Source organism: Pituophis catenifer, unplaced genomic scaffold, assembly GCF_029215685.1.
Source record: "Pituophis catenifer annectens isolate HBS135680 unplaced genomic scaffold, rPitCat1.0.hap2 SCAF_5, whole genome shotgun sequence".
Classification (NCBI taxonomy): domain Eukaryota; kingdom Metazoa; phylum Chordata; class Lepidosauria; order Squamata; family Colubridae; genus Pituophis; species Pituophis catenifer.
In genome coordinates this window covers 84,516,785-84,529,222 of record NW_027256885.1, presented here as the reverse complement: position 1 = coordinate 84,529,222, position 12,438 = coordinate 84,516,785, and positions in this window count along the sequence as shown.

Sequence of the window (12,438 nt, the reverse complement as noted above, 5' to 3'; positions counted from 1 at the left end):
ATTTGCATTTTAGTATCATTCACTGATGGCAAGCGAAACACGTCACAAAGTTTTTAATTCACTGATTATTCAGTGCAGTCTCGGCACATGAAATCTTTTCAGTTGGAGAACCAAAAGCATACCTGGTTTTTCTTCTGCTTTTCTGTTGTATTAATTTTTGGTTTTAATATTTTCTCTAAACGTTTTCACTAAACCTGGAGCCAATAAGAGCCAACAACAAAAATCAGAGAACCCTACAAATCAGTTCCCATTTGGATTCTTCCACTTCCCTTTTCAAACAGGAAAATCACAATTAAAACCTCTCTGGAAAAAAAGCCATTCAGAAGGCAGCATCATTTCCTAGCGATCATACTTTATGCAGTTCTGCTCAGTTGTAATTGTATGTCCATCCAGTCTTTTGGAAATCTAGCTTTTTTATGTGCTTTCTAGCATGTAAAAAATTTCAAATTGGCTTTCAATACCTAAGGGCACTTCTGAGTCTGTTCCCTCCAACACAGAATCTGCAATGCCCCTATTTAATTAAGTGAAATAGTAGAAATCTCAGAAGAACACTACAGTCTCCTGAAACTTTTAGCTTTTGACTATAAATTTGATAAAAAATATTTTTTTTGAGACTTGTGATTTGAGGGTCAATTTGACTCAGTTGCAGACTTTTATGAATTTTTGGTAACTATTTCTTTCTGTTGATCCTTTTAAGACAAAGGTGCACAACAATAAACTGAGGGCCAGGGCACGCTAAGTTTGTCTTTTTATTGGCATTTTAGAAGTTGAGGCCAAAGCAAAAATTAAATTTCAATCAGTGGAATCAAATTTCAAAATAATCAATTAAATATAGTTGCAGCTTCCACAAATAATACTGAGATTCTAGAAATGCTACAAGAATTAAGAGAAACTTTATAACTGCATGGGTTTTAGAATTCCGGAAAGATGATGCAGAAGAGCTGCCTGGCTGGGGATGATGGGGGATGCAATCAGACTGAGGAGGCTGAGTTTGTTGTATAGCATGGAAACTACATTAATCACTGTCAGAGATTTGGCAGCGTAACTAGTATTATGAGATAAACCCAGGAGCAAAACATGCATGAGGAGAAGGGTTGCCCTCTAATGGCTTCCTTTATATAGGCAGCTTCTGACCCAGCTTCTTAAAGTGACAGTAACTCTGCTGCATCATTCTATTCAGAGGTGGGTTTCAGCAGGTTCTGACCAGTTCTGCAGAACCGGTAGTGGAAATTTTGAGTAGTTCAGAGAACCGGTAGTAAAAATTCTGACTGGCCCTGCCCCCATCTATTCTCTGCCTTCCAAGTCCCAGCTGATCAGGAGGAAATGGGGATTTTGCAGTAACATTCCCCTGGATTCGGGAGGTAATGGAGATTTTACAGTATCCTTCCCCTGCTATGCCCACCAAGCCACACCCACAGAACTGGTAGTAAAAAGTTTTGAAACCCACCACTGATTCTATTGCATCAGCTTCCGGTTGCCGCCACTTACAAGTTCTCATCAGTTTACAGCTATTAACTCTTTATATCCTAACAAACACTTCCTCAACTGCTTCTGGTTTCCATAAGGAAGTTCCAATAAAAAAAAATTATGAGTTGTGACTTTCTGCTCCAGGGTGGAGTTGATTTGATTTGACTTGATTTAAGTCAATTTAAATCGTGATTTAAATCACGATTTAAATCACTAGTAAAAAGGCTTGATTTAAATAAACTCGATTTAAATCTTTTTTTAAAAACAATTTTTCTCTATACATACAATATGTGCTTAATGAACAGCGTACTGTCTGGGTCAATTCGTTTACATAGTAATACTTATTAAGTTCCTAATTTCTACCCCTTTTATCCAACCATTTATATATATCAATTTTTTCCCTTATATCTATATATATGTGGTTCCATTATCCTTTATACATATTAACATATTAGTATACTAATTTATAAACATACATTTTTGTCATATATATTTATACAGATTTATTACTATTTTCTAACTCCTAAGTTTTCTTTCTTTGATATTTTCTTAGCTTTTGAACCTTTCCTCTAACCATTTATACCATGGGTCAGCAACCCATGGCTCTGGAGCCGCATGTGGCTCTTTCATCCCTCTGCTTCAGCTCCCTGTTGCCGGTCAGCTCCACAATTGATAGGGCTTTCAGTTAGGACCGGTAGAGGAAAAAGGACGCTGCGCTAGGAGGAGACTCTATGGTGTGGGAACCGGACTTCCGGTCAGCTCCAGAATTGAATGGCAGGCTTCCGGTTAGGACTTTTGTGGCTCTTTCAGTGTTTAATGTTGCCGACCCCTGATTTATACCATTCATTCCATACCAAATAATATTCTGTTTCTCCTTTATCTTTTCTTTCTTTTGTTTGTTTATCCATCTCAGTGCACTCTAGCACTTTTCTTATCACACTTTCCTCCGATGGTATAGTATTATTCTTCCAGTTTTGCGCATACACAATTCTGGCTGTAGTTATGACATGTAATATTAAGTATTGTATTTTTTTATCATAATTTTCTGTAAGTATGCCTAATAGGAATAATTCCAGTTTCAATTCTATTTGTTGTTTGGATATCTCTTCAAGCCACTTTCTTATTCTTATCCAATATTTTTTTTGCTATTGCACATGTCCACCACATATGATAATACGTTCCCTGGGTCTGTCTGCATTTCCAGCAATTCGGTGATCTGTTCGGAAACATTTTTTTTGATTTTTTTTATTTTTAAACATAACAAAACATAAAACAACCATCATCCATTACAATCACAGAAAGTGTGTTGATTGGTTAAAATTCTTTTGTGCTTAATCCCATATCCACAATTTACAAATTATTTAATTTCTCTTATTTAACAATTTTATATATTTCTTTATGTTATTATTCTCATTTAAAAATTATTTAACAAAGGTTTCACTCCCATAAAAAACACTTCATATATTTTGTCATTACATTAATTTCATATTTCATACTTCATTTCCATGCCTTATTATCTAGCCATTGATAAAACAAATCCCATATCAAATAATATTTTTTGTCTTCCTGTTCTCTAATTTCAAATGTCAATTTACTCATTTCAGCACATTCCATAATTTTCTTAATGACTTCATCTTCAGTAGGTATTTTCTCTTTTTCCAATTTTTAGCAAATACAATTCTAGCCACTGTTAAAACATTCACAATTAAATATCTCAGTTCTCTATTATACATTTCTGGTAAAATCCCTAATAAAAATATCTCAGGTTTAAAGTCAATGTGTTTCTTTGTCATTTTTTCCAACCATGTGTGGATTTTAGTCCAATATCTTTTAGCTTCTGCACATGTCCACCACATATAGTAATATGATCCTGGAGTCTGATGACATTTCATAGGGTTGCCAGGTGTCCACTATTTGAGCAGACAGTCCACTTTTTTCACATTATGTTCACTATTTTTTTTCACAAAATAGTGGACTTTTTTTTTATTCAAAAGCTTTATGATGAAATGGTACGTAATCTAAAGCTGTACAGTCTAAGAGAATAAGGATAGGAGAATCGCGTTTTGTCTTTTTTTTCATAAGTTAGAATGAGACAAAGATCGAATGCTTATTGCAATAATCACATTTTACACAACAGCGCAAAAAATGCATTAAAGCAGTTATCTTTTGATATCGAAAATGTAGTGCTGAAGGTTTTTGCTGAATTTTCGAATTCTGCGAAGAAACAAGAAGAGTTGAAATCATTTTTTGAGTTTTGCGAGTCAGAATTCCATGAAGTTTTGCGCCATGTTCCAACACGTTGGTTAAGTTTGTTTAAAGCGGTCGAAAGACTTCTTTTAAACTGGATACCTCTAAAATCGTATTTTATTTCTCTTGGATCTGATGAGTGCCATAAGGTTATCTGGAACCTTATTTCGGATCAGGAAAATGAACTCGCAAAGGACGATGAACCAACAATTTCAGAATTGTATTTATATTTCACGCACTTCTTCATGTCAATAATGCAAGACACCCTACTGAAGCTGGAAAGCAAGAAAATTCTTGCATGTGATCGTCACATTATCATGTGTAAGCTGCGTGATTCTTTGCAAAAAAATACAATGAGCAGTTTTTTGGAATGAAAGTTTTATTTGCCTTACGTAAAAAACATTTGCCTGAGAATGCCGTGCAAAAGTTCAAGAAAGAAGCCATCAACGTGTATCAAAGAGCCATTGCGTATCTAGAAAAGTGGTATAATTTCACCGATTCAGTATATGAGACGCTAAATTGTTTCAATCTAATTGATCGCAATAATCCTCCAATTTTAGAAGAAATGACGAACATCTGGTTATTATCACCATGGCGAGAAGAACTTCCACCCAACACTCTCTTCAATGAAATTTCTGCCTTAGAAGAAGTTTATGTTCATCTGCAGGGCGATTCATCCCTTGATAAGTGGACGTACTTTTTCAAGAAAGAGCCAGCTCCGAGTTTACTAAAACTGTTCCAGTATTGTGCATCAATTCCAGTATCAAATACAAACGTTGAACGAATTTTCAGCGTCATGGGAAATTTGTGGACTGACGAACGTAACCGACTGCTTGTATCAGTTCGAAGTGAACTTTGTATATTTTTTAATATTTCTCAACGTTGTACTGAAATTAAAGAATTATTCCTTAAACACAAAGAATTGATCAAAGCTGCGCAGTCAAATAAAAAATACACACGACAGCAAAGTAAAATGTAATTTAATATTTTACATATTATTATAATATATTTGATGTTTTGAATTTTAAATAAAGTTTTGAAGTGATTATTTTAATACGTGTTAAAATGTTTGTAAGAAAATATATAATTTAATTGTAAATTTTTTTTTTATTTTTTTACTACTTAACACCCCCCCCCCCCCCACTTGTCCGCTATTTTTTGGAAGCAGACCTGGCAACCCTACATTTCCAACATTTCTCCAATTTGTTCTTGAACATTCTGGCTATTCTCGTCGGGGGTAGATGCCACCTGTAAAACATCTTATACAAATTCTCCTTATATGCTGTAGACATTGTCATTTTATAGTTTTGCAACCACAATTTTTGCCATTTCTCTAAATCAATCCCATGGCCAAAATTTTTCCCCCATGCTATCATTGTTTCTTTAACTTGTTGTTCTTCCAATTTTACCTCTAATAAATAACCATACACTTTTTTAATTACATAGTCATCAGAACCCATTAATTTTTTATCTAAATTGGTCAAGACATTATAGAAACCTTCTTGTTTAAAATCTTCTTCATATCTAGAACGTATTTGCAAATAAGACAACCAATCCATCTTAAAACCTTGTTCTTCCAGTTCTTGCTTCGATTTAAGTTCACTCTTTTCATCCATTAATTCACTATATCTAACAATTTCTTCCCTTCTAAATATTACTGAATATGAAAATGCTTCAATCGTTGATACCCAGACTGGAATATTCAAATAGTGTTGTTTTTTAATCTTCTCCCAATTTAATAACAAAGCCTCACCTATATGATGTCTTCTAAAATACCCCTGTATTTTTGTTCCTTTATACCATAAAAAAGCATGCCACCCCATCAACAAATCATGACCTTCTAAATTCAATAATCTGGTATTTCTTAATGTTATCCATTCTTTAATCCACATCAAACTTGTTGCTTGGTAATAAAGTTCCCAATTAGGTAACCCAAAACCCCCTCTCATTCTAGCATCTTGTAACAACTTTAATTTTATCCTCGCCTTCTTTCCCTGTCAAATGTATTTTAACACTATTTTATTCAATTCTTCAAAAAAGTCTTTCCCCAATCTAATTGAAATTGTCTGGAACAAATATAAAATTCTAGGCAAAATATTCATCTTAATAGTTGATATCCTTCCAATCAAAGAAAGCTGTAAATTTTCCCATTTCACCAAATCTGTCTCTATCTGTTGTTTGAGTTTATTATAGTTATTTTCTTTAAGCGTGCTACATCTTGCTGTCAAGTACATCCCCAAATATTTGACTTTATTTGTGACCTGCATCTTTGATATATCCGCCAATTCTTCTTTTTGCTTTACCAACATATTTTTAGTCAGAATCTTCGTTTTGTCTTTCTTGATTTTCAAACCAGCTACTTTCCCAAACTCTCCTATTTTATCTATCAGTGTAGTTATTGATGTTAGTGGATCTTCAAGAATAAAGACCAGGTCATCTGCGAATGCTTGCAATTTGTATTCTTCTTTTCGAATTTTCATTCCTTTTAAATCTTTTTCTTCTCTGATACTTCTATTTAGCACTTCTAATGTTAATATGAACAACAGAGGGGACAGTGGACAGCCTTGTCTGGTACCTTTTTTTATCTCAATAGAATCTGACAATTCTCCATTTATCATTACTTTTGCCATTTGTTTATGATATATAGCTTCTATTGCTTGAATGAATTTTCTGCCAAAGCCCATCTGTTCCATTTGAAGCAACATAAATCGTCAATTTACATTGTCAAAAGCCTTCTGTGCATCTAAAAATATCAAAGCCATTTGTTTTTCAGGATGGGCTTCATAATATTCCAAAGTGTCCAGAATTAATCTCATATTGGAGGGAAGAGCCGAGGATTTTGTTCAATATCTGCATGACAAAATCACTCAGATTTGGGAAGGTCTGGACTCCAACTGGGCAGGTCCAGCGAGGGTGACGGAGGCAGGTCTTGAGAATGTTATCTGGGATGAGTTTGATCCTGTGACCCCAGATGACGTGGACAGGGTTCTGGGTAGACTGAACGCGACCACATGTTTGTTGGACCCGTGTTCCTCCTGGTTAGTGCTGGCTTCCCAGGAGGTGACGCAAGGCTGGCTCCAGGGGATTATAAATTCTTCATTGGGTGAGGGTGCCTTCCCCGCCGCCTTGAAGGAGGCGGTGGTGAGGCCTCTCCTCAAGAAGCCCTCCCTGGACCCGGCAGTATTGGCTAATTATCGTCCAGTCCCCAACCTTCGCTTTATCGCGAAGGTTGTTGAGAGTGTGGTTGCGCGACAGCTTCCCCAGTACCTGGATGAAACGTCGTATCTGGATCTGTTCCAGTCGGGTTTCAGGCCTGGGTACAGCACGGAAACGGCATTGGTCGCATTGGTTGATGATCTCTGGAGGGCTCAGGACAGGGGTTGCTCCTCTGTCCTGGTCCTGTTAGATCTCTCAGCAGCTTTTGATACCATCGACCATGGTATCATGCTGCACTGGTTGGAAGAGTTGGGGGTGGGAGGCACCGTACTACGGTGGTTCTCCTCCTTTCTCTCCGACCGGTCGCAGTCTGTGTTGACAGGGGGGCAGAGGTCGACTCCAAGGCCCCTCATATGTGGGGTGCCGCAGGGATCGGTCCTCTCACCCCTTTTGTTCAACATTTATGTAAAGCCGCTGGGCAAGATCATCCGTGGTTTCGGGGTGAAGTACCAGCTGTACGCTGACGACACCCAGCTGTACATCTCCACCCCGGACCACCCCAACGATGCCCTTGAAGTGATGTCCTGGTGCCTGGAGGCCGTACGGATGGGAAGAAACAGGCTCAGGCTCAACCCATCCAAGACTGAGTGGCTGTGGTTTCCGACGTCCCGATATAGTCAGCTGGTGCCATCGCTGACTATTGGGGGCGAATCATTGGCCCCCACGGAAATGGCGCGCAACTTGGGCATCCTCCTGGATTCACAGCTGTCTTTAGAAGAGCACTTGACGGCCGTGACCGGGAGGATTTTTCATCAGGTTCGCCTGATCCGCCAGTTGCGTCCCTTTCTGGATCAGGACTCTCTACACACAGTCACTCATGCCCTCGTCACCTCTCATCTGGACTATTGTAACGCTCTCTACATGGGGCTCCCCTTGAGGTGCACTCGGAGGCTCCAACTGGCGCAGAGTGCGGCCGCGCAGGTGGTTATGGGAGCGACGTGGACTTCCCATGTAACACCTCTCCTGTGCGAGCTGCACTGGCTCCCGGTGGTCTTCCGAGTGAGCTTCAAGGTTCTTGTTATCACCTTTAAAGCGCTCCATGGCTTAGGACCTGGTTATCTACGGGACCGCCTGCTACCACCAATAGCCTCCCACCGGCCAGTACGTTCCCATAGAGAGGGGCTCCTCCGGGTGCCGTCGGCCAAACAATGTCGACTGGCGGCCCCTAGGGGGAGAGCCTTCTCTGTGGGGGCACCTACGATCTGGAACGAGCTCCCCCAGAGATACGGAGGATCCCGGATCTGCGCACCTTCCGTCGCACACTTAAGACTTTTTTATTTCATCAAGCTGGCCTGGCCTAAATCTTCTCCCCTTTTTAAATGTAAATTTTAATTTGTTTTAAATTATGGGGTATTTTAAATTCAGCCAAATTATTTAATTCATTTTTAATTTATCTTAAATTTTTGTATTTATGTGTTTTATCTTGTGGCTGTTCACCGCCCTGAGTCCTTCGGGTGAAGAGCGGTATAGAAATTTAATTAATTAATTAATTAATTAATTAATTAAATAAATATTATCTCTAATTTGTCTTTTTGGCAGAAACCCATTTTGATCTGAATGTATAAAATTGTTTAAGTATCTTTTGAGTCTTTCTGCCAATATTGTAGCAAAGATATTATAATCTGAATTTAGCAGGGATATAGGTCGATAATTTTTTATTTGTTGTGGGTCTGTATCCTCCTTAGGGATCAATGTAATATATGCCTCAGACCATGACTTGGGTATTTCCTTCTTTGTCATCACTTCATTCATGACTTCTAAAAGTGGGAGACTCAAAGATTCCCGCAATGTCCTATAATATTCCGCTGGCAAACCATCTGGCCCTGGTGCCTTCCCATTCTTTTGTTTCTTAATTGCTTCAGTTAATTCCATCATCGTTATATTTCCCTCTAGCATCTCCTCAATATCTTTAGGAATCCGAGGTAAATTTGCATTTTGAAGATATCATATCACATTTTCCTCCTCTATCTTTTCTTTCTCATACAGTTGTCTATAGTAATCCTGTATAATTTTTTCCTTCTCCTTATTTCCAAATTTACTTTGTCCTTGATCATCAATTAATTATATTATTTTTCTTGATTCTGTCTTTTTTCAATTTATATGCTAACCATCTTCCTGGTTTATTAGCATTCTCAAAGTAGTTCTGTTTAGTGCTTCTAATTTTTTGGGCTAATGCTTCTTTCTCCAATAAGTCCATTTTATGTTTTATTGTATCCATTTTCACTTTGACATCTTTTTTGTGTGGACATTTCTGAAACTCTTTTTCAAATCTCTTATAGTCATCTTCCAATATTTTATATGTTTGACTTTTCTTAACATTTCTCTTCCTTGTATAGTCCATTATCAAGCCTCTGGCATAAGCCTTCATCGTGTCCCAAAGATTTTGCATCGATGAATCTTCTTTCCTGTTCTCCTTGAAGAAGAAAGCCAATTCTCTCTCCATTTTCTGTACAAAGTCCTTTTCTTTTAATATAGTATTATTTAAAGTCCATCTAAATCTTCTCCTTTGTCCTTTCCATTTCACTGTCACTGGATTATGATCTGCCCAGGTACTTGCTTCTATCTCAATTTGTTCTATGTTCAAAGTCAATTCCATTGTTGTCCATATCATATCTAATCTAGACCAAGATGAATGTCTGTCAGAATAAAAAGTATATTGTCTGTTTTTTCCATTTCTATCTCTCCATGCATCTTTTAAATTTATTTCCTCAGTCATCTTAAAAAAAGATTTCGGTAGTATCTTTCTACTATGTCTTATTGTTTTATAGTCCAAATTTTCATCCACTATACCATTAAAATCTCCCATCATACAAATATTATCGTATTCCAATTCAATTATTTTCATGTGCAATTTTCTATAGAATTCACTTTGATTATTATTTGGAGCATATATTGCTACTAGAAGAACTTTCATATTGTTATCTATTATCTCCACCATCAGGATTCTTCCTTCGTCGTCTACATATATTTGCTCCGCTGGTATTGCATTTCTAATATATAAGACAACTCCTCTTTTTTTACATTGTGGCAATGATGTAAAAATTTTCTCTAATTTTGAATGTACCAATAACTGTTCATGTTGCTTTTTAATATGTACTTCTTGAAGGCAAATTATATCAAATTTTAATTTCTCTAATTTGTGAAATACCTTTCTTCTTTTAACAACTGAATTAAGTCCATTTATGTTTATTGAAATTAATTTTCTCTCTTCCATATTCATACTTTATATGCAGGCTTTACTGCTCTAGTTGATCTTAATTCATGCTGTTCTTTGTGCTCCACAATCCCCCCCACTGCACCTTCTGCTTTTTCAATCATTGCTAGTTCCTCTTCTTGAAATTCTACTGGTACTACTGTTGTTTGGAATTCCATTTCCATTTCCTTCTCTTTAAAGAATTCTGCATAAAATGCTTTCGCTTTGTCTATTGTATCTATTCTGTATCTTTGGAGTTGCCACATTAACACTAATCCTTCTGGTATCAGCCATCTGTAGTTCACACCTTTTTGAAGTAATATTTTAGTCAAAAATTGGTATTCTCTCCTCATCTCCCTCACTTTTCTTGGTATTTGCTTCAGAACCACAATTTCTTTCTCCTTATACTTCAATGTTTTTTCTCTGGCAATCTGCAGTATTTGTGCTTTAATTGATTTCTTAGTAAACCTTATATGCACTTCTCGTGGTAACTTGTTGCGCATTGCATACCTAGTATAAACTCGATATATCTCATCCAAGCCATCCATCATCTTCTCCTTGGTAATTTCTAGTGCTTCTGCCAAAATTCCTATCATTATTTCTGCCAAATTCTCTCCTTTCTCTTCTTCTACATTTTGAAATCTGAGATAAAATTCTGATCTGTCCATCTCCCATCCAATTAGTCCACTCCTGTCACGTTCAACTTCTCCCAATCTATTGTCTATATCTTTAATTTTTTCCTCCTTTTGCTCATTTTTCTCAAGTTTTTGCAGTCTCTCTTCATATTTCAACATCATTTGCTGTTTACTCGCCACTTTTTCATCTGTCTTTAATTGTTGTTGTTCAATCTTCTGGACTACTTGAAGAATCATCTGTAATGTTGTATCTTTCTCTCTTTCTTTTTCTTTCTCCTTCTCCTGCTGAAGCATCATCTGAATAGATCACTGTCCTCCAGATGGCGATGAGGAGGGCGTAGTTGAGGAGGATCCAACTGTCGTTACCTTTCTACTCATTCTGTCAAGTAGTCACCAATAGCCAAAAAGAAAAAAGAAAAAAAAAAGCCAAGAAAAAAGAGAATATAAAAAAAAGAGGGAAAAAGGAAAAATAAACAATTCTTCAGGTTCTTCAATACCCTAATCCACTTTGAAAAAGACTTAAATTAATCCCAATGTCAGTAAAGATGAGCTAAAGGAAAGCCAAATTAAAAAAGAAAAAAAAAGAAAAGCCAAATAGCCGACCAAAGAGAAAAATAAAAATCAAAAATCAGTCTTCAGGCACTTGTACACCTTAATCCAACTCAGTTATACAGTATATGAACAAAGAAAAGAAAATCCATTAAAAATATTTAAGCAGGGGAAGAGTACAGAGAGTTATCACTTAGCAGGAACAAAAAAAAGTAAGAGAAAGATTTCAATTTCTTCTGCAGTACTTCTGCCCAAACATTAAAAGGTCTCTCTCATTCTGCCTCAGACTCCTACTTCTGATAGTTCCCCGAAGAGCATCTGTGGCTGCCCCAGCTCTCTGGTACCAGTTACCTCCTGAGGTCCGGACCATCCCCACCCTATTGGCCTTCCGAAAAGCGGTGAAGACCTGGCTTTTCCGGCAGGCCTGGGGCCGTTGATCTCGCTGTTGCGATCTGGCGAGATCCGGCCATGAATGGTGTGAATGAGTTTTAATGTTTTTAATGTTTTTAATTTTTAAATGTTTTTTATTAGGATTTTAAATGTATTGTGAGCCGCCCTGAGTCTTCGGAGAGGGGCGGCATATAAATTGAATTAAATAAAAAAATAAAATAAATAAATAAATAATTTTGCCACTTAATTTCCTTTTATCTCTGATTTAATTTCCACTTCAGTCTCAGGGTGTTCTTTTATATTGATTTAAATTGAAAGTCTCTCACCGCATTGACTCACTGTCCTTCTATTCTTCTTCTGGAGCTGTCCCAACTTCAGCAGCTACAATGGCTGCCGCCCTGCCACTAGAAAAAGGGCTTCTCCTGGATCAACCAGGGACTTTGCGATGTCCCTGGTATCGTCAGGATGTGCCCTCCACTATCACAGTCAAAACAAGACTGTGAGGTCCAAAAAGGACCGTCCGGCAGCGGGGTTTTCGGTGGCGATCCTGGAGCTCCGGACCGTCCCGTCAGCTCCTCCCCTGTTCGGGAACATTTTTGACAGTCTCGCTGGGGGTAGGTGCCATCTGTAAAACATTTTATGTAGGTTCTCTTTATAGGCTGTCGACATGGTCAATTTGTAATTTTTTCCCCAGAGTTTCTCCCATTTCTCTAATTCTCTACTATACCCAAATTTTTTTGC